The sequence below is a fragment of the Polypterus senegalus genome, chromosome 3 (genome assembly GCF_016835505.1).
Source record: "Polypterus senegalus isolate Bchr_013 chromosome 3, ASM1683550v1, whole genome shotgun sequence".
In the NCBI taxonomy this organism is placed as follows: domain Eukaryota; kingdom Metazoa; phylum Chordata; class Cladistia; order Polypteriformes; family Polypteridae; genus Polypterus; species Polypterus senegalus.
The window spans coordinates 77,465,258-77,487,281 of NC_053156.1; positions in this window are offsets into that span (position 1 = coordinate 77,465,258).

The following is a 22,024-nucleotide window of genomic DNA, read 5'->3' on the forward strand; positions in this document are numbered from 1 at the left end:
ATATACAGTTATACACAGTTTATACAGTTTATTTTTGTATAGCCCAAAATCACACAGGAAGTGCCGCAATGGGCTTTAACAGGCCCTGCCTTTTGACAGCCCCCCAGCCTTGACTCTCTGAGAAGACAAGGAAAAACTCCCAATAAAACCTTGTAGGGAAAATGGAAGAAACCTCGGGAAAGGCAGTTCAAAGAGAGAACCCTTTCCAGGTAGGTTGGGCGTGCAGTGGGTGTCAAAAGTAGGGGGTCAATACAATACAATATACAGAACAGAACAATTCCTTAAGACAGCATAATAATAAAAGTTTTAGAAGTACGGTTTAACAGTAGATGATATGACATAATTAGGTTTGGATATTTTTAGAGTCCTGGAGACCTCATCCATCTAGCTGCCTCCCCATTTGGCCATGCCACGGCTGAAACGTTGCTCGATGAAAGGACCCTCTTTCCCATGATTCCTGTGATCCTCCATCAGGGATGACTTTACCATAGGCAGGCAAACAACTTGGCAGGTGGGCGTGGCACCAATGCCACATTTGGGTACCGAAAAAAGAAACAGAATAGGTGAGGGTTAGTATTCAAATATAATTATCATGTTACTTATGTTATAGTGCTAATGACTAACAACAGAGATGCAGTATGTACAGTTAATCAGCAGCTCTAGTCAGGATATGCTAAACTGAAGTAGTGAGTCTTCAGCCGGGATTTAAAGGCTGAGACTGAAGGGGCATCTCTTATGGAAGCAGGAAGACCATTCCACAGTTTAGGGGCCCTGTAACTAAAAGCTCGACCTCCCACTGTTATTTTATTAATCCTTGGAATCCTAAGCAGACCGGCATCTTGAGATCTTAATGTGCTCAGGTTTGTAAGTCATGATAAGTTCAGACAAGTAAGCGGACCTTGGCCATTTAATGCTTTATATGTTAAAAGGAGGATTTTGAAATCTGCCCTAAACTTAACTGGGAGCCAGTGTAAAGATTTAAGAACTGGGGTTATGTGTTCATATTTTCTTGTTCTTGTAATAATTCTTGCAGCGCATTTTGGATTAACTGGAGGCTGTATAGAGAACAGTTTGAACAGCCAGTGAACACCGCATTGCAGTAGTCAATCCTACTAGAGATAAATGCATGAATTAATTTCTCACAATCCTGTTTATTTAGAAAGCCTTAATTTCCTAACATTTTTAAGATGGAAAAACATGTTTTGGACGACTTTGTAATATGCTTTAAATGACATGCTAGAGTCAAAGATAACTCCTAGATTGCGGGCTGATTCAGTAAAATTAATTGGGATTCCAACTGAGTTAAATGACGACAAAATATTGCTGTGATCAGCGTCATTCCCTCCAACAATTAACATCTCTGTTTTATCTGTATTTAAAGACAAGTAGTTCTCATTCATCCATTCCTTTAATTCACTAACACAACTAATTAAAGACAACATCGGAGAAACTTCATTTGATTTAAATGAAAGGTATAACTGGGTGTCATCTGCATACAGTGAAAATTAACATTATGTTTCCTAATGAGAGATCCCAGTGGAAGCATGTAAAGTGAAAACAGTAAAGGTCCCAGTACTGAGCCCTGGGACACCATATTGAACTTCTGTGTATAATGATGGAGTACTGTCTGCACATTTCTGTACATACTGGAATCGATTTGATAAATAAGAACTGAACCAAGCGAGCACGGGCCTGTAAGCCCAACATCGTTTTCTAGCCTGTGCAGTAAAATAGAATGGTCAGTGGTGTCAAATGCTGCACTTAAGTCCAACAACATAATTACAGTGGAATTTCCTTCATCAGAGGATATCAGAATGTCATTTACAACCCGTGTTAGTGCCGTTTCTGTACTATGACCAGTGCGAAAGCCAGACTGGAATTTCTCAAATAAATTGTAATGCGTAAGGTGTGACTGAAGCTGACTGGCGACTACTTTCTCTAGTATTTTAGAGAGAAATGGTAAATTTGAAATAGGCCTATAGTTATTTAGTATGTGTGGGTCTAGGTCTGACTTTTTAAGTAAAGGTTTAATGACTGACACTTTTAGTGCATCAGGTACTGTGCCATGCAGTAATGAACTATTGATAATGTTAGAATAGGGCTGCAAGAACATCCATTGCACTTTTACTAGTTTTGTTGGCACTGGATCTAGGGAACAAGTAGTGGGCTTCATTTTAGTAATTAAAGTTAAGACTTCCTGGTGAGTTACAGGATTAAAATTATTAAAGTGCTGAATGCAATGTGCACAGGGTCTGCTAAGCTAGTATTTGGTTTGTACTGTGATGCTGAGATCTGGGATCTTATATTTTTAATTTTCTCATTGAAGAAGTTCATAAAGTCTGTACTGCTAATATCTGTTGGTATTTTGCACTGTTGATCTGAATTCCCATTTGTTAATTTAGCCACTGCTCTAAAAAGTACCCTAGGATTTTTATTATTGCTATCTATTAATGTAGAATAGTATTCTGAGCGAGCTTTAAAGAGGGCTTTTTTTATATTTATTAACACTCTCTGTCCATGCAATTTGAAAGACATGTAGCTTTGTTGTTCTCCATCTGCGCTCCAGTTTTCGACACTCTAATTTAAGAGCTCGGGTATTTTCATTAAACCAGGGAGAGTTTCTATGTGCTTTGATCACTTTTGTTTTAGGGGAGCCACTGTGTCCAGAGCATCTCTCAAGGTCACATTATAATGTGATATTAGCTGATCTAAATTGTTTTCCACGTTTACATTTGATGTTAACTGATCTAAATGGTTTTCCACAATTACACTCGACTTACTCAAGGTATCTATAAATTTTGAAGCAGAATTACAATCTAGATGTCGACTGTCTTTGTTTTAATCTGAGTGCTGGCATGGGCAGAACTAAATCAAACGTAATTAAGAAGTGATCGGAAATAACTACATTTAATGGAGTAATATTTAAATTTTGAATTTCAACTTTGTAAGTTATAATTAAATCTAATGTATGGTTATGATTATGAGTTGGACCTTTGACAATCTGACAAAATCCTACTGAATTTAACAAATAAGTAAAACATTTGCTAAAAGTGTCAGTTTCCACATCAATGTGTACATTAAAATCCACCATCAGTACTACATGATCATAATTTATAGCCAAATCAGACAGAAGGTTGCTAAATTCAGTCATGAACAATGAATATGGCCCTGGTGGTCTGTAGACTAGCACTATAATTGTGTTGGAATCTGTTTTAATATTTAAAATGAATGCCTCAAAGGATGTAAAGTTGCCTAAATTTTTAGGAGTGATTTGCATTTTGTTACAATGAATTATTCCAAGGCCTCCTCCTCGACCAGAATCTCTAGACTTATGAAGGAACGAGTATCCATCTGGTGACGCCTCAGCTAGGGAACAGTGTCACATTTACTAAGCCAGGTTTCAGTAAGAAGACACAGATCAGATTTTGTACTTAATATTATATCATTTACCAAAACAGCTTTAGTGCCAAGAGAGCGAATGTTCAATAAACAGCATTTAAAACTGCATGGTTCTTTCTGAACTGCTGATATATTTTTGTTTTAATTTGAATTAAATTTCTATTACAGATGCCCCTGGTGGAGTGTCTGGTTTTATCCCTTGGTCTAATTATACACCTTATTTTTGGTTATCAATTAATTTATGGTTTGTATCAAGACTAAATTTACTGGATGCCCCACAACAGGGATTATGGGTAACAGCTTCAGGAAAATAACAGGTGGGATAAACAACAGCCTGTGATTTAAGATCACATGACTGCGGCCTGGATGGTGCTCTAATCAGTCAACCAGGCAGTTTTGCTGCCATATTTTGGGATAATACATAAGATCCCTCCAGTTAGGATGAAGACCATCTCTTCTGAAAAATCCAGGCCTTTCCCAAAAATCATCTCAATTGTTGACAAATGTTATGCTTTTATTTGCACACCAGGTTTCTAGCCAGCAGTGAAAGGAATGCAATCTGCTATAAATCACATCCCCTCTATATAATCTTGGTAAGGGACCAGATACAATTAAATTCCGACATTTTGTTTTAGCTTTGGTGCATAGAGATGAAGTTCGCTTTAATACCTCAGATTGCTGTAAATAAATATCATTAGTGCCGACATGCAGCAATAAGGTAGATACTTCATCGTCGGCAACACGGTCCAATGCGGCCTTTATGCCAGAAATCTTGGCCCCTGCAAGGCACTTAACATTAACTGCTGGTTTAACATAGTTTGGAATTCTAACATTCCGCACTATGGAATCGCCAATTATGAGCACTTTATTATTCTCAGTTTCCACAGGCGCTGAGAGCTGAGAACCTGTTCTGGGTCCGAATTGGTGACCTGGGTGCTGGGGGACTAAATTTTGGATTCTTAGACCCCTGTCTTACTGTTACCCACTCGCCCTGTGGCTGAATTAGTGCTGCTGATTTCGGCCTCCCACTGACTACAGTGGGACCTGGAGAGACTGAAGCCGAATCAGAAGTAGCCGAATTGTCTAAACAAACCGAGTCGATCCAATTTTCGGTTTGCCTAATCGCTATCAGATTCCTAATGCGGTCCTCCAATTCGCGTATTTTCCCGACCAACTCTAAATTAACTAAACATTTTTGGCAGGTGAAGCTATCTGCACTGTCGGAAAACCTGAGCTGTACATACTGCAGGACACACAACATATAAACGTGCCCTCCATGGGCAGAGAGCAGATAGAACTTACATTAAATGTTGAAGTCATCTTTGCCGTTTTTATAGGTGCTTCGCGCTTTCCGTGTTCAGCTGAATCACCGTCGCTTTAAGTTTCCACCACCCGCTGAGCAATCGACTTTAATTTCTCACTGCCTGTTATTTCTACTGGTCAGCTGCCGGCTTTACCTCAGGTGAACTTGCTCGGGTGCTTTCGAAGGGCTACGTGCCTGTGGGAGATGCCGCCGCTCTCTGCTTCCGCTCGCTGATCCGCTGCCGCTCTCTGCTTCCGCTCGCTGATCCGCTGCCGCTCTCTGCTTCCGCTCGCTGATCCGCTGCCGCTCTCTGCTTCCGCTCGCTGATCCGCTGCCGCTGCCGAAATCTCTAGATTATATTAAATATGAAGTCTTATTTCTTGTACCTAGGAGTTAATGTGTTTATATTGTTTTGGGCATTACATAATACTTAATTTAGAGGTGTATTTCTAGAGTATACCATTTATCTAAAGCTGATTGGTGAAAATTAAAATATAGTAAAATATGTTATGTAAATGAACCCAACTAATAAAGGAAGCTTTTCTGTTATACTTCTTTAGTCTAACATGATTTTCTGAAGAAAGTACATGGGGCCTCCACCTAGAGATGTAAATAAAGAATGGCCATATTTGAATTTCAGGTTCAACTACAATTCAAGACTTCTTTATTTAGTATTTTCTGCAACATTTCACATGCAATTTGCATTAGCAAAATTCCTGTGCAATATTTGTAAATACATGTATGGACAGCTAGACGCTCATATGAAATGGAGCACTTCCCTAACACATTAATTAGATGGAAGTTAAGATGAAAAACTCTTGCAAAGTCATTTGTATGATTAAAATAGTAAAACTGATGGTAATTTAATCAAAAAAAGCTACTACATAGACACACATTGATTTCTACTCAGTTAGATACTAGTGAACCTAGTTATTTTTTTTTTAAAACATAAAAAAAAGAATAGTTGTGAAGACCAGCATGTAAGGGTGGCTTTACTGCAGATTAGGTGCCTCCTTAGCCTCAAGGACCAGTTAGGATTAAGCAAAGGAGATGTCAGCTTTTTAAAGAGTGCACTTGGGCGCATGTTTTTAAGGAAAGTTTCCTGACATGCTTTTAAATTGATTTATTTATGGGATTTTTAACATCCATGATCTTTTATTGGATTATTTATCACTTTTGATGCACTGCACTTTGGACACTGTTTGGATCTGTTTGTTTTGATAAATGCACTGAGCACCTTATGCATCTACTAATTGTTATGTGTGTTTTTTGTCCTCATCTACCTGGCTCATCCAGTTATGTTACTGACAGTGTCAGGTTCAAGAGGTTCCCAAAATGGAAGTGGGAGTGTGGCACTGACCCACACCGTCACACAGGTATTGTTAAGCATGGGTCACAGAGTGGCACAAGAGACAGGAAGGTGAGTCCAGGTTTCCAAAGAAAATGTAGGTGCTTTATTACTGTATAGAGAAGGCAGGTACAGTTTTAAGACTCTATGCCCTTTTTTAACAGTTAGATACAGCAGAGCAGCTATGGTGCTCTCCTTGTGCCAGTGCTGTTAAAGATGGTGAATCACTGTTGACCCAGGAGACAACAGAACATATATCTTCCCTATATTCATTATAACAAAATATCTGTTTTAACAAAATATTTTTATTGTCCCATGAGTTTTTTTACAATGGGATTACACCTTTATATATACTACAGAATGCAGTTTTAAAGTTAAAAAGGGTACATGTTAATTGTGCAAACACATCACATCACTACAACACAAGCTCACATTAGGTGCATTGAAAAGCACAAAAAGTGACTTTGATACCATTTACATATGTAGTTACTTCAAGCCCACTGACAACACTACACCGGGTCAAAGCTACAATGACAAAGTTCAAAAAGAAGAACAATGACACTATAAGTGACAGATTATCGAATGAAGACCATGCAAAAAACACAGAATGTAATTCAGTGGATGGAAATGAAGCCTATAATAACAATAAACATGAACATATAGCAAATAATGAAAATGACATTGTAGGTGGCCCATAATTAACCAGTGCTGACAATGCTAACTTAGCAGGCCCATTCAGGCTTAACACTCAAGAAACTCCACCTATCCGTGCAGATTCTAAAATCTGATGCTTTGCTCCTACATCAAAACTGCTCTTAATGACTACTGTATATCTCAATTCTTTGGAATTTGTGTTAATCAAGATTGTTGGTGTGGTGGGTGTCTGGGTTACTGTTTGTGGGGTCCCCACTAAGGTGTTTGTGCTTCCAGTTCAATGCCGTTGCTCTGCCACTGCTCACAACATAATCCTTTGCTTCCTGTACTTGAGTGAATTTTGCCTCATCAATACACAGTCCACTGAATTACCACTTCTTGCCTAGCCTCTCACTTGGGACCTTATCAAAAGCCTTCTGAACATCAAGATGAATAATATTATATGCACACCTCTGATCATATCTTTTTATTGCTTCCTCATAGAATTCCAGCATATTAGTCGTCACACATGTGCATCAGAAGATTGCCTTCCAGGCTCATCTGAGATAAGCACTTCCACTCTAGGACGTGAGAGTGTGCGGTCACTGATGGTAACATCTCCCTTTTCACCCACAGCCCTGAAAAACTGTCCACGTGGGGAAACTGACTCTGCACCCTGTAGTTCCTCTGCTATAAAACAGATGCTCTCAGCATGACACATCTCTTTCTGGAGAGTGCGGAACGATGACTGGAGCTCCTACCTGAACTTGATGTATCTGAGAGAAGACTGAAAGTTCCTCTTGTTTATTTCTTTAGTTAACCTGATTTTCATTTTGCCTTATTTGACGTACCATTGAGTGCCTGTTTCAGTTCAAGGACTTTGTAAATATTAAAAGAGGTGACCTGGTTGGTACCCGGCACTTCCTCCATGACCAGTGTATTTCCTTCGGTCAGTAACACCTGTTCTTGCCTCGTGATCCACAGTCTTTTCTTTAATAATTCCTTCTATTTACACAATGTACCGCTGATGCATGATGAGCTTACCAGCCTATAATTACTTGGATCAGGCCAATCAACTTTATAAATATTTGCTATCTTCCAGTCCTCAGGAATCTCCCTATTGCAGAGTGACATTTGAAATATATACATGAAAGGTTTATATATGTACTGACTTAAGCACACCAGAATAAATGTTATCTGACCCTGGAGATTTTTTTTATTTTATTCTTTGTAACACAAGCAGAACCTCTCTCTCTAGAATTTACAGCACACCAAGTACCTCCTTGGTAGTCTCTGTTACTTTTGAGAGGTTAACCGTTATATAATGCATAAAAACCACAGCAAAATGCAAGTTTAGAACATTTGCTATATTAATATTTTTACATTTTAGTTCACCGTAAGTATTCCAAATACTCTTCACAACCTTTGTGACTGTTTTTTTTTTTACTATTAAAACAATGATGGAATCTCTTTGGGTCATCTTTCACCATTTTCACAAAACATGGAGTACACTGTAACTGAAGAAATAAACTCAGGCAGATACAGAAAGAATATGCAAATGAAACACAGACAATGATAAGGTATCAGAATTGAGCCCACAAAGCTGGAACTGTTAGACATTAACACTATAATTACCAGAGCCTACGAAAAAACTCTTAGATCCGTCCCACCTTAAATCGCTTCTCCAAAACCGTTCTCACCTCTCCGCCACCGTCTTTTGTAATCTAGATGTGCTGATAAAGAAAAGCTGCAAGTAGCCGGCTATTCCATCCCCCCACCGACTTAGAACGTGCACAAACTTCTCCCAGCTCATGCCTTGATTGATTATCTGGGAGTGGAGTTTTAGAGTGGAAATAATAGATCATTATTTGGAATACACACATTTCACGTGTGTTCCATTTCTACCGTAATCCGTGTAAACACATTTTTAAAACAGAAACGTTTTTCATATTGTAGTAGTAAATGATAAAATGTAGGCATAAACTATATAATGTATGAAGCCTGAAGTCCAAATATCAAAGAAACACTTTCACAAAAGTTACAAATATAACAGAACAAGTATGCTTGTAATCAAAAATATAACTGCAGAAAAAAAGCCGCCTTAGCATGCCACATTGACACACACTTACTATAATTGCTATGGTAGTGTAATGGTATCAACTGCTGACTAGTAATCAAACGGTCACAAGTTCGATCCCGCATTTTTGAGAAGTAAACTGTTCTTATTCTTACTATTTTAGAATAAAAACATACATTTGATTTCAGTGTGTAACAGCCAGTGTAATTTATGATACTTCATTCATAAAGTCATTCAGGATTGACTTTAAAATACTGCTTATGGTTTTTAAAGCCTTAAATAATCTCGCTCCATCTTATATATCGGAATGCCTGACACGTTATATTCCAAATCGTAACCTTAGATCTTCAAATGAGTGTCTCCTTATAATTCCAAAAGCTAAACTTAAAAGAAGTGGTGAGGCGGCCTTCTGCTGTTATGCACCCAAAATCTGGAATAGCCTGCCAATAGGAATTCGCCAGGCAAATACAGTAGAGCACTTTAAAACACTGCTGAAAACACATTACTTTAACATGGCCTTTTTATAACTTCACTTTAACTTAATACTGATACTCTGTATGTTCAATTCTTCATAATAACTATTCATGGTGGCTCTAAAATCCGTACTGACCCCTACTCTCTCTTCTGTTTCTTTTTCCGGTTTCTTTGTGGTGGCGGCCTGCGCCACCACCACCTACTCAAAGCATCATGATGCACCAACATTGATGGACTGAAAGCCAGAAGTCTACGCGACCATCATCATCAGGTCCTTCGATGAAAACGCTAAATACAAAGAGGATTGTTTGATTTATGTTAGGTAGATTGCCCAGAGGGGACTGGGCGGTCTCTTGGTCTGGAACCCCTACAGATTTTATTTTTTTCTCCAGCCTTTGGAGGTTTTTGTTTTTTCTGTCCACCCTGGCCATCGGACATTACTCTTATTCTATGTTAATTAATGTTGACTTATGTTTATCTTTTATTGTGTCTTCTATTTCTCTATTCATTTTGTAAAGCACTTTGAGCTACATTTTTTGTATGAATATGTGCTATATAAATAAATGTTGATTGATTGATTGATTGATACTTGTAAAGGTTAGTTTTTTTTTTTATTCACTGTCATTCTCACAGTCGTGTGTTCAGGATCCTTCCCTACACCCCGCCCCCCTGCCCCCCCATATGACAATGCTGTTTTCACATAAAGATGCACTATAGCTCTGCAGCGTACTTGTGACTGCATTCTCGTACCAATGCTTGCGAACTGCAGTGCCTGCTTGCACTTTTCGTGGCATTACAAGTTTATTTTTTGAGCATGCCCGTGTTGCTGAAACACAGGAACATATGTTGGTGTACAAGTATAACAAAACAAGTGCACTTTTATTCTAGACTATAAGTGAAGAAAAAAATAAAGCAAATTACAGTAGGCGGTTGATACGACAGGTTGCGTGGTGCAATGCTAAGAACTGCTGATTTCCGATCCGTGCTATATAAAATCATCACATTTAAATATTAACAATTCCCACACACCCTTCCTACATTTACGACATGTGTACTTGTTGCAGTGTACACATCTCTCTGTTCTATGGTTCCTATTACACTGAATGAGCACCTGACACTGTACTTTCTTCCCTGTATAAATCACATTTGAGCTATAACGCATCTTTATGTGAAAACAGCAGTGTCAGATGGGGAGGGGGGGATCGTGAACACGACTGAGAGAATGGAACTGAATTAAAAAAAAAAGCTAACCTTTACAATTATCATGCATTTACACTGGCTCTTACAGACTCACTGAAATCAAATGTATGTTTTTCTTCTAAAATAGTACAGTACATGCGATATTATTTGAAAATGAACAGTGTCAGATCGGGTTTGAATAAACGCTGACGCTGTTACAGAAGGCGTCAGCTTATTCAGTGCAGCAGTTTCAACGCACAGTACATGCAATATTATTTGAAAACAAACAGCGTCAGATCGGGCGCATATTCAAACCCGATCTGACGCTGTTCGTTTTCAAATAATATTGCGTTAGTGCGATGATGTTGACACATATATTGTCTCTTTCTTTAATCTTGTGGTTTGTAATCAGTGACTGTGTGTTTTTTTCCCTGATCTTGCCAGTCTCCACATGTTGCTGTATGGTGCTATTTCTTTTGTACTCCAGGACATGCAGAGGACAGAATAGTACAGAGCAGTAAGTTCAGTGCTATATGCAATCAGACAGACCGACATACAGAGAAGTCACTGGATATATAAATAAACGTGGAAGGCACTGTATAATAGATGTATAAAAAACAGGTAAGGGGATAGATATATAGATAGGTAGGAAGGAAAGGCACTATATGATAGGCAGACAGGGAAGCTGCTATATAATAATAAAAATTACTGTCATTACTATATAGATAGACAGGGAGTTCAGGCAGGCAGAACGGTGAAGGTTAAAAACAAATAAGTCATTTTTCTCCCCAGTGAGGAATCAAACTCAGATCTCTTGAGGTACAGCTAGTCTGCTGTGCTCTAAGTGACGAAATCTTACCAGTATGCCACAGAAGCTGAAGCAGAAGCAGAAATTATTGAACCTTTTGTGAAAGTGTTTATTTGATCTTTGGCCTTCAGGCTTCGCACATTTTATAGTTTATGCCTACATTTTATAACATTTATTACTAAAAATATGAAAAAGTTTCTGTTTTAACATTGCATTTACACAGATTACTGTAGAAACGGAACACACATGAAATGCGTGTGTTCCAAATAACAATCTATTATTTCCACTCTAAAACTCCACTCCACTCCCAGATAATCAATCAAGGCATGAGCTCAGAGAAGTTCATGCACGTTCTAAGTCGGCGGGGGGATGGAATAGCCGGCTGCTTGCAGCTTGTTTTTATCGGCACATTTACAGGACAAAGGAGGCTGGCGGAGAGGTGAGAACGGTTTTAAGAAGCGATTTAAGGTGGGACAGATCTACGAGTTTTTTCGTAGACTCTGGTAATTCTCGTGTTAACCACTACATTACCATTCTGAAAACATAAAACAATATTTGCTAATTTGTTCAACTTAGACCTGACAAGCTGGTATTTTTACTTGTGTTAGCTACAGATCACCCAACCAGCAATTCCTTTACAAACCTCCAAAAATATTTGATTTCCCTCTTACTAATATTTTGCAGAAGAATGAGAAATCACACATCCTTTTAAATCCAGCATATCATCGAAATGTTGCCTACTTTAAATTAATTATACAGAAACATAAAATTTTAGGCCATTTATTGTCTCGAAACTATTAGGGCACATCTCAAGTGTGTTATGCTAGCCAGGTGCTGGGCAATATAATGTAAGTGCCTAGGACACAAGTTGAGTACCCTAGAATTATTTCATCTTGAATTCAATCAGAGCTCCAACTCTACTCAAGAAATGTCAATTTTCTAACTTGCAGAGGAATACCAAACTAAAAATTATCAGCTCACAAAGTGTTTTGCTTTATTAGTTCATCACGAGTCAGATTTTCTCCCCAGTAGCAGATTACTCATACTCGATGAAACATTTGTCAAAACGAAGATGTAATTTGTCTTGTGTGTGTATGTGTTCACAACGTGTATTAGCAGCAGATAATAAATAGAGTTTGCAAAACTTACACAACCTAAACAGGTATGCAGCCTCTATATTGTTACAAAAACTCTTTGAAGCTAATTGAATTAGTTTAAGAATAGATAGACAGACAATAATACCAGTTAATAAATACATTTCTGGTCAGTAGCAAATCTTACAGGCCTAAAATGTGATGAGATGAGACCAACTTTGTGCTTACACTTTGATGTCAAAGTAAGTCACATTTATCTGTCACTGATGTTTCAACAAATATTACCTGGCTATTGGTTTAAATCACCTTAAAATGATTTTCAATAATTTTCATAACCTTAGTGATCTCAAGCTTCAGGTGCTGTGCCCTCTATCCATCCATCCATCCTCTTCCGCTTATCCGACGTCGGGTCGCGGGGGCAGCAGCTTAAGCAGAGAGGCCCAGACTTCCCTCTCCCCGGCCACTTCTTCCAGCTCTTCCGGGAGAATCCCAAGGCGTTCCCAGGCCAGCCGGGAGACATAGTCCCTCCAGCATGTCCTGAGTCTTCCCCGGGGCCTCCTCCCGGTTGGACGTGCCCGGAACACCTCACCAGGGAGGCGTCCAGGAGGCATCCTGATCAGATGCCCGAGCCACCTCATCTGACTCCTCTCGATGCGGAGGAGCAGCGGCTCTACTCTGAGCTCCTCCCGGATGACTGAGCTTCTCACCCTATCTTTAAGGGAAAGCCCAGACACCCTGCGGAGGAAACTCATTTCAGCCGCTTGTATTCGCGATCTCATTCTTTCGGTCACTACCCATAGCTCATGACCATAGGTGAGGGTAGGAGCGTAGATCGACTGGTAAACTGAGAGCTTTGCCTTACGGCTCAGCTCCTTTTTCACCACGACAGACCGATGCAGAGCCCTCTAGTTGAGGATAATGCAACGCTCTTAGCACTACTCTTCCCAACTATATCCCTTACTGACTGAATTATGAGTTATGTTGCAACAATGTACATAATGCAAAATAGTCTCATAAAAATCTAGTGCACTATATATTTCAACCGTTTATGTTTCACTTTAATAGTTTCTTAAAACAAATAATTACTCGCAAACAAACTTTTGAGGTTGAAAAATGGATGAATGGGTGGATTGAAGATTCATTATTATTACATTGTATTTATCAGTGAATAACAAAAACTATTACAATATATAATATGCGCTACACAAGAAAAAGGTATGCTATATGTAACTGTTGCAGAAAATACTTAGTAGATAAAGCAGAGTCCTGAACCATTGTTACAAAAGAACTCCAACAAGGTTTATTTACACCTACTGCAGGAGCCCCCATGTGCTTTGATTATTGCAACATGGCAGACTGAAAAAATCTAAGAGAGCACTGCCTTTTCATTTAGGTTCATTTAGATAAAACTGAATAAATATATTTTAATATTTACCAATCAGCATTCAGATAAATGTCATATTCTAGAAACATCCTTAAGGTCATTAAGCATAATGTATGGATGAATGGATAAATATGCAAATAAATACATAAAATGAAAAAAATAAAAGTATTGTGAAATGTGACAGTAAATAAATAATAACAATATGAAATGCAAGTATAAATAGTTAAATGGGTCACAAAATATGTCTTTTGTTCCTCTTACAATGTGATTATGTATTGTAAGATGAACACTATATGGCGCCCGACCCGACACAGATTGGACACGGGAGGCACGTGTAAAATAAATAAAACTATTTATTTCCTTCCCCTGTGGGCGCATGTCTTCCCTGTGTCCCACAGGCAATACACAGTCCCAAATCACAGACACAAACAAATCATGCACTTTTCTCTCTCTTCTTGGCACCACCACTCCACTTCAGCAAGCTTTGTCCTCATCCCACCTGACTCTGGCCGCTGAGTGGTGGTTGCAGCTCCTTTTATAGTTCACCCAGAAGTGGTCCAGCTGCTTGATCACTGAGTTCTGGCTGCACTTCTGGGTGTGATGAATATGCTGCCCACACAGGCTCAGGTTCTAATTGTATAATTATTTGTGTGACAGTAGTATTAATTTTATTTTTCTCTTCTATAAATCTCAGAAATGTGTCCTGTAACTTAAGAAGTTCTAAATATGATGATTAAACCACCTGTCATTTTTTTTCCTGTGTTAGAGTAACTATTTGACATCCTTCTTATACAATAAACATAAGCTCTATTAGTTTACAAAAATGTACTTAGTCTTGTATTTTGTCTGTGATATGATCATTCAGTCATATTGTTGGTAGTAATACAGACAGCTGTAGTGGAACCACACTCACATCAACACAGTTGCTTTAATTTTATCAATCTGTGGTCTTTACACCAATGTTCCCCACTAAATGCAGGTACTATCCATGCTGACTGTAGGCGTCAATCCTCTTTTCTGAAGACTTCATCACTACTTTCATTAAGGTAAGTTTCTGGACTTTTAAAGGGGTATGTTTGAATTGCATGGGTTGTACCCAAGCTTCTTACTGATTTTAAAAATCTTCTGCCACCAGCTGGGATCTTTGGTTTGTACCTTGGCCTTCCATTTTACAAATTGCACACATCAACAAAAAATTCTCAAAACAGCTTTAAAGATGAAAAACCATTGGTGCATTTATCAATCCATGAGGCATTACTAAGAACTCATAATGTCCTATTGAATTATTGAAAGCTGCCTTTTATTCTGTGATATACCCAGGTTAAATTATAAACAATTCTAAGGTCTAAATTAGTGTTATGCTTACCCCTTTGAAAGTGCTATCATGAAATATGTAAATACCAAAATGTCACCATAAATACAGTAGAAAGGTATATTTTCTAGTTTCCTTTGTTTTACAGATGTAGATTTTTGTCCATTGTGTGATATATTTTGAAACAGTCACCAACACACAGCCTGGGGTCGCAGTCAGGACAGTAGATTCTTTGCGCACTTCTTTTATAATAATGGTTCTGTTGCTTGCGCATGAGAGGGTAGAATGCCAGTGCTTGACCTGCACAATCAATGTGCCCCTTGTGTTAATACAAATGTAAAATACCACCAGGCATATTATGGTGGTTTGATCCTATCGTGCCATATGCATCAGTTTCACTATTCTTGTCGGTGTCTAATGACTAATTCACAACAACAACAATATTTATTTTTATAGCACATTTCCATAAACAATGTAGCCCAAAGTGCTTTATAAGATGTCAAAGAGAAAGTTACAAGAAAAGGTAATAAGGTAAAATGGACAGGAGGACAAAATATGCAGGGGTGCCAAGGTCAAAAGACTGCCCAGTCTCATTCTGGGCATTCTACCTAATATACATGTTCTTTATTCATTCCTCTTTGTTTCCAAGATTCATATGAGAGGATTCGATTAAGTCAGTCTTGTGGACAGCTGAGTCACCAGCCTTCATTCCAGAATCACAAATGGCAGCATGATGCCTTGATCAGGTGGTGGTGACACAAACTGGCAAATTGACATTATAATGGATGGTGCCATTAAAACTGAACGAAATCAGCAGACCCATGAGTGTCTCTGGCTGTAGTATGTTTTGAGGATGTGGAAAGCAGAGAAAGCAGTGTGGGGCATTCAGATTAAAGGCCCTCTGACAGGAGAAGGCGTGAAAGATGTTAATGCCATGTATCACACACTCATGCAAGTGCTCTTCTGGAGTCTATTTCTATACTATTTATAGGTGTGTACATGTCTCCTTCCATTTAATTTGCTAATATGATTACTGAGATTATTTTGAATGCTTCACAATAATAATACTGCTCTAATATTAAAGTAGGGCACAGACCATGCCTCATCCTGCTGTTAAGGATATAGGCAATGCCCTTAGGACTTTCTACTAAGGCGTATCCCTTGGCTTTAGTTGTTAGTTGAAGGTCAGTCACCATTCTTCCATCTCTTCCTGGGAGGCTGCTACAACTCGATGCTGGAACTTGAAGCCATTGTTGTACGTGGAGGTTTAGTTGTTACTAATGTAACAGCTTGATTATACTCCTGTTCAGACTTTTTCCGGCAGTGGGATGGTATCTATTATTGTTTCTGCATTGTGCTGAAGACAAATCCTCTGCTGATAAAAAACTTAATAGTTTTCTCATCAGTAAACAATTTTGCAATACTTCATCAGTATTCTACAGGAGAGGAGAACAGGTACCAGTTCTTCCATCAGTCATCCCATTAGTAATTAATAAGGTATCAGGTCTAAAGTTTGGTTTTGTTTGTTGTACCCCTTACAGTCATTAATGCTGGCAATAAGAGCAGATGATCATTTTAATTCATATGTTTCAACTCAACAAGTAGATGACTCAAAATGATCCAGCAAATGAAGTCAAATCAAAAGAAAAGAAGGCAGACTAGCATGAAGGTTGTTAGTCAAAAACCCGTGTTTTATGGGGTATCTGTTTATGTATTTCCTCTATTTTTACTGTACTATTTAAAGATGGGGAGCAGCCAGTGCACACAGGCTATCTGGCAGCATGGAATCAAAGCAATTAAGATTAAGTTAATGTATTTAAGATTAAGTTAATTAAACTTAAGTTAATGTACCACCAGCATCCTCCAGAGATCACCTTTTATTTAGCAAACAGGGGTTAAAGAAGAGTTGGACCAGTTGGAAAAATCAAATTAGCAAAAATATTTCGGCTCCACATTCCCATCAGGGTGGCGCAGTGGTAGCATCCGGGTTCGCTTCCGAGGTCCTCCCTGCATGAAGTTTGCATGTTCTCCCCGTGTCTGCCCGGGGGTGCTCCGGTTTCCTCCCAAGTCCAAAGACATGCAGGTTAGGTGCATTGGCGATCCTAAATTGTGGGGGTGTGCATGTGTCCTGCGATGGGTTGGTGCCCTGCCCGGGATTTGTTCCTGCCTTGAGCCCCATGACCCCTTTTAGGGTATAGTGGGTTGGAGAATTACTGACATTCCCACCTTTGGATCTCTATTTTGAGGTTTTATTTAAAACACTTTCTCAGAATGCTGAGGGCAAAAGCTAACTGTAAAAAGTACATACTAATCAGTATATTAATCAAATAGTGAAAATCATATTTAATACCAAAAATCACCTCTAAAAGATATGAGGAGGAATTTGTTTTTATAATTAAGAAAAAAATGTATGTTAAACAGTACGAGAAAACTGCTATTTTAGGATTAGACAAGAAAAGTTTGTTGTTGTTTTTTTTTGCAGCAATATTTCCATAGAAATAATCTTGAAATCAAACCTATTAGGGATGCTTCTCCCTATTATTAATTTTTTTTTTGTTTGTTTCTTAAGCAGTATGTTTCATGTGAAGGTCTTTCCCATTTCCTCAGACAACAGAAAACAGGAGCACAAAACTGAAACACAGTGCTATCACCAGGACAATGATAAAAAGTTAAAGCGATCTGAAAAAATGTATTATATATATATAACAAAATTGCAAAAAATAATTGCATGTTTCTTACAAAACTAAAGTAAAACATATAAAAAGCAGATATTAAATAAAGTAAGTAAAAATGAGTTGTACCTAAGTGCAGTCTAGGTATGTATGCCCTTTATTAGAAAACTAATACAGACATATGTTTTACTAATACGCAGAGACCTAAAAAAAAAAAATTATGCAATAAACATTCACTTTTCCTTATAACAAATCTGATTTAAGTAGCACACTGAATGCTTTAAAACAAAGGGAAACTTAATAGGAAAGTAAATTTTGAAATAACCACTAACTAGGAAAAAGCAATTTCAGTTATTGCATGTATCATAAGTATGCCACATCTGAAAATACTAAAGCTCTTCTGCTAAACACATGTAGGAGTCGTGATCAAGGTGTGTAAATGAAGTTGAAAATGTAATATCTGAGATCCGGATGAAATGCTAAGATAAATTTGCTATTAGCTAACTAAACTATTTTAATGAGCAAAATGGTTTCTTCATATTTCTAGTAAATTTTATTTTGTTATGTTATCACTAAGAGTTTTGGCTGAGTGACAATGTAATACAAGGTTGAAATACACGTATCCCTTTAATCTTTAAACTTTCCCTAAAAGGACCACATACCCTTAATTCCAAAGATTAGTTGCCAGATTTTTAGCAACTATTCATTGCTCTGGTTTCACTGTTCTTTTCTGTGCTTCGTAACAAACCAGCATTTTAAACAGAGGAGGCTACAAAACTAGCCATGTTGCTTCTGTAATAAAAATCAAACTCCCTTTGCTGCAAAGGGGATACTTTAGAACAAACAAAACTGATGAAGGATGCTTACTTTTAGCATTAAATACAGTTTTCAGCAATAATATGTAAAATATTTGCTAACCATCTATCTTCTTTTAACCAATCTTTCTAAAAAAAGTCCTTAAATTTGTCTGAAGACACTTTATTTTTATGTATTCCACCAATAGCTGAGAAAAAAAATATATTGTAAAAGTAATTCTATCATGATAAAGAGATCTATTTTTTCAACATACACAGCACTGAATATTTTCAAATAAAACATATTTAAAAACAATTTAAAACATGTAACATATCCATGAGCATTATTTCATAGTACATTACTTTCTCATAGCCACAATATGGTTTTAATGTAACTTAAAAACTTTGATTTGCTATTAAATTAATTTTTATTTCATACCTACCAGTGTCTTCACTGCTTAGAAAATAAATTGCTTGTGGAAGATTCAGGCCAGAATATTCTACAAGTTACAAGTATTTTAAATGCTTTCCAAAACCAGGGGTAAAAAAAGCCATATATTACTGGGTTCAAAGCAGAATTTAATAAGCCAATTTCTATCAAAATGTTGTATGTTTTCTTAAAAAAAAAAATTAAATTAAATGAGCCAAGGAATGAATAAAGATACGCAGGGAACCAGCTTAAAATAAAAACAAAAATGACAATGCTTATAGTTTTTGCAGCTTTATGTTGTTTTCTAAGGAATCCTTTGTTTTTTGTCTGCTCTCCAGATTCCTGTTCAGCTGCTACACCCTGTATTGCCTTTACATGTCTTCTTGCAACAGTAAAGATTTTAGCATAAAGGCCAAATATAATTACAAATGGGAGAAAGAATGAAACTAAATAATCATATAATGAAAAAATAAAGATAACATTTGCTCTATATTCTGTGCTATATGCATTTGAAAGCAAAGAAGCAACAAAATACATTGAAAACAAAACATATAGTATTGAGCAAGACCACACAATAGCCACCAATATCCAAATGACTTTAAATGTTACCTTCATAGAGTAAAACAACGGATAGCAAACTGCATAATAGCGATCACCAGCAAGAAGTAAAAGATGATAAACAGAAATATTTGTTAAAGATACGTACGTAAACTGATATGAGAAACAGAACAAGCTGCTTTTATACCAACACACCTCTGTTGTTGCAAGGAAGTGAACAGGCATGTTGAATACTCCAATAATGAAATCACAAAATGCCATGGAAAGTATAAGAACATTTGACGGGGTGTGCAGCTGCGTAAAATGTAAAATGGAGATGATCAGAGCCAGGTTTCCACATATGGCAAGACTTATTCCTGTAATAAAGATCAAGTGTAGAGTCAAGTTATCTCCAAATGAATTGTAGATTTTGGAGCAAGTTATATTTTTAAGCATAGGACAATACAATCCTATAGCTCCTTCCATTTCCTTTTACTGAAAGAACATTACAGCTGTTGACTTTGTGAGTAATATTTTTTCAATAGTTTTATATCATGGATTTATAAAGATAAATCCACAGAAACACAAAAAAGACCCAGAGGAATTTACTCTTTTAACAGTTGCTCTGTGCACATCTAATATAGACCTCCTGGAATAAAGTGAAAATTAGTTTGAGAATATTTACTTTTACGTCAACTAAGCTAGCAATTATCACTAGGGTCTTTCTCACCTGGGCTTTATTTATGTTCTCAAACTTATATTGAAAATGCAATCAGAATAAATCTAATGAGGGCATGATATGGTAAAATACTTGACCTTTTGCTTTGAGTAAAATGATTAAACTGCTGGATGTATTTTAGACACGGGAACATCCTGCTTAGCAGACTCCATTTTCAGGGTGTTATGATATGAGATCCAGAGTCAATCATGAGTGGAGGGCTCTTAAAGTCCACCTTACAGTGTCAAATGCCTGGGCCCAGTGCCTAATGTTGAACATTGAATTTTGTTTTTACTAACCCTGCTTTAGCCTTCAATGAAACCCCTATTTTGACACCCCCAAAAGCAGCAAAACATAATAAATGTTATAAAGTTTTTCTCTTATTTGTTTAGGTCCTGCAGAATTGTTGCAGTACATTCTACATTTCTCTACTTGCTACTTTTCTCTTATCAAGGCATAGATGAATTTAAATTCAATAGTGCAACCAACTAAATTTGTTTTACTTTTGTTAACTGAACATATATATGTTATTTACACCGTTTGACTACATTGTAGGCAGCATGCTTGGGCAGTGTTTAGTGCAGCTATCTTACAAAGACCATATCCTGGGTTTGAATCTCAACCCCGGATGTTGTCCAAGAGGAGTTTGCTTGTTCTCCCTTTCTCTGAATGGGCTTTCCTTTGGGTACTCCAGTTTTCCTCACCCCCTGTTTTTGTGCATGCTGTTCTAAATATACTGTGTTTTGGTGAAGCAGTCTTTGTGCAACGTAACAAAATTTATTAGATAGGCAGTCTATTAAAACCTGGAATATTTTCATATACTTCAGTTATTTATTGGGAGTGCATAGACTGAAATTGGGACTGTCCCTGTCACTGGGATGTGTGGTCACCCTAGTGAATTATAGTGTCAGTGAAATAATCACACCACAGGGTACTTCATTCATATGTAGATATCCTTTAGGTTTCCTTTTTATTTCTTACTCTTTTACAGCTAGGTAGATAATTTAATTTACAGTGGTTCACAACCTCTTTGACAAATGGACTATTTTTAGTTATAGAATGACTTTGTGGACTGGGGGTTTCTTAGTGGAGTTTTGAGTTCCTTGACTGATTAATGTTCGATTGAAGTGTGAGTGAGGGTTACCCAGGGAATTTTGATTGACTTGATCAATTAACAAAAGAGCAGGGTGCTTTACCAGCAGTGTTGCTCTGTGAACAGGTGACAATTCATAGCTATTCAATTCATTTATTGACTGCTCCAGGTCCTAGGGTTAATTTACATGCATTGCCTGTTTTTTCACAGACCAGCATAAAATTTTTACGTACCAGTGCCAATCTATGGGAAACACTTGCTTAAAACATTGAGAGGTGTGAAATGCTGGTGCACTAGTTCTCTTCCATTTGTGCTCAAGCTGCTGGGAAGGCTGTGTAAAGCAGAAACAACATACTGATGTCACCCACACAACCATGCATTGACAGTTTAAACATTTTATTTGTGCATGCTGTCTGCTGCTACTTCATTAACACTAGAATTACCAGAGCCTACGGAAAAACTCGTAAATCCGTCCCACCTTAAATCGCTTCTTAAAATCGTTCACAGCTCTCTACCAGCGTCTTTTGTCATCTAAATGTGCTGATAAAATCAGGCTGCAAGCAGCCAGCTATTCCATCCCCCCACCAACTTAGAACGTGCACAAACTTCTCCCAGCTCATGCCTTGATTGATTTTCTGGGAGTGAAGTGGAGTTTTAGAGTGGAAATAATAGATCGTTATTTGGAACACACACATTTCATGTCTGTTCCGTTTCTACAGTAATCTGTGTAAACACATTGTTGAAACAGAAACGTTTTTTATATTCTAGT